Below are 1,724 nucleotides of genomic sequence, written 5' to 3'. Positions count from 1 at the left end.
CCAGGAGGGCAAGATCTCAGGCAGGCTTTGTTTCAGCAGCCTCCTGGGCTCCATTCTCATGGGTCTGCTCCGGGCCCTTCACTCAGGTGACTGGTACCTGCTCCCTGTTTGTGAGCATGTCACTGCTCCTCACCCCACCCCATCCCCTAAGAGGAGTCCAGGTCTGTGTTTGCAGAGCTGCATCCCTTTCACCCGTCTCAGGGGGCTCCTGGCCTGGTGCCAAAAAGCCCCCCTCACTTTGTTTGTTCATTCCTGCCTCCATCCCCAGGGCTTTCCAGGTCTCTTCCGGGGACTCTAAATATATAGAGAAGGAGGGTCTCTGTGATCTGGCGAGGGTTGCTGAGGGGCAAAAGGGGGAGGTGTGAGATGGGAAAGTCCTGACTCATCTGTACTTGACTCAGCTCGTCCTGCTGGGTGGGAGCGAGGGGGTGGAGTTCTAGAGGGGAGGGCGACTGGAAGATTCTTCTGGAGAGGAGCATTGGCCCCACTAGGTACCCTGGACACGATGAATTTTCTAACAGCCCCTTCCCAAGTTACTAAATGCCCCAATATTTGAAGCTGTAAACAGAGGAAAGTGGGTAGCCTTTGCCCTGCTGGAAGCCCATCTGTCTGATGCAGGCACAAAGTGTCATGACTGGAGGGGAGGACACTGCGGTGTAGGGGAAACACCGGGGAATAGGGTCTTGGTAGGCCCCTGTAATGGTCATGCGACCCATGGGCCTCTGACTTCCTTCTCCCAGATCTCAGTTTCCTCATTGTGAAATGGTGATAGAAATACTGCCGTCGCAGGTGGTTGGTAGTTTTGAGGATCAGCGAGGTGGGGAAAGGGGAAGCCTGGGACACTTGTCAGTCATGGGCCTGCCCCTAAGCCCAGGTGCCCTCCGGCTCTTCCCACCTCACCTCTTCCCTGGCGTGATGCAAGCCTGGGGACTGGCCGCTGGCTTCTGTTCAGCCAGGCCTGGAACCTGAGGAATCTTCTGCTGAGAAGGCCAATGTGCCTGGGGTTAAGTTAGGGTGAGACTCCCACAGGGTCCCTGGTGTGGCCCCCTCCCCGCCCCCCAGGCCCCAGGCCGGCCTGCAGCAGCCCGCCAGGGAATGTGCCCCGGTGTCTGGCTGGGCCTGTCACCAGGACGGAGCTCCCGGCCCAAGGCTCCTCCCCTCCCCCACTCCTTCCTGGGATCTGCGGGAGGGGCGAGGGGACAGGACCGGGGGCAGTCGGGTGAGGCTTCCGTGTTTGTATAAGACTGTTGGTTGGTGTATCTCTGGCCCCGTGTGTGTTTCTTTGTCACTACCGGGCTCAGCTCTCAATGGCTCCCTTGTTGTCGGGCCTCAGTCTTTTCATCTGTTCAATGAGTCGACGCGCCCCCTCTCTGCCTCTGGCCGCCTCTGGAAACGTGCGCCCCCGGCTATTTCTGCGCTCCTGCTTCGGCCAGCGCCTCCCTAGCGGTCCCGCACACCTCCGCGGGCCGGCGTTTGAGCGCGCCTCTAGTTTCCTGGGCTCCGTGCGTGTCTTTGTCTCCCCGTCCACGTGTGCGCTGCGAGTGTGTGTGTGTGTGTGAATCCAGAGTTCGGGTGCTGGTGGGTCCCCGGGGCTCCTGCCTGGCGGCGTCCGGCGCAGAGATGAACCTGGGCCCCGCCGTGGCGCGCGCCCGGCCCCTCGCCGCACTTGGCCGTGGGTCTGTCGGGGAGGCGCGTGCTGGGCCGGGAGAGGCACGCTGCAGCCC

At 61.4% G+C, this 1,724-nt stretch overlaps 1 protein-coding gene across 1 annotated transcript in view; it reads left to right on the top strand.

Annotated features, from left to right (window-relative positions):
• Positions 1-1,724, top strand: part of BCL9L (B-cell CLL/lymphoma 9-like) — a 28,349-nt gene that overhangs the window by 12,722 nt on the left and 13,903 nt on the right. The window lies entirely within an intron of this gene.

This window comes from Bison bison, unplaced genomic scaffold (genome assembly GCF_000754665.1).
Source record: "Bison bison bison isolate TAMUID 2011002044 unplaced genomic scaffold, Bison_UMD1.0 scf7180017864518, whole genome shotgun sequence".
Lineage (NCBI taxonomy): Eukaryota > Metazoa > Chordata > Mammalia > Artiodactyla > Bovidae > Bison > Bison bison.
The sequence above is the reverse complement of the archived record's forward strand: the minus strand, read 5'-3'. Positions and strand labels throughout refer to the sequence as shown.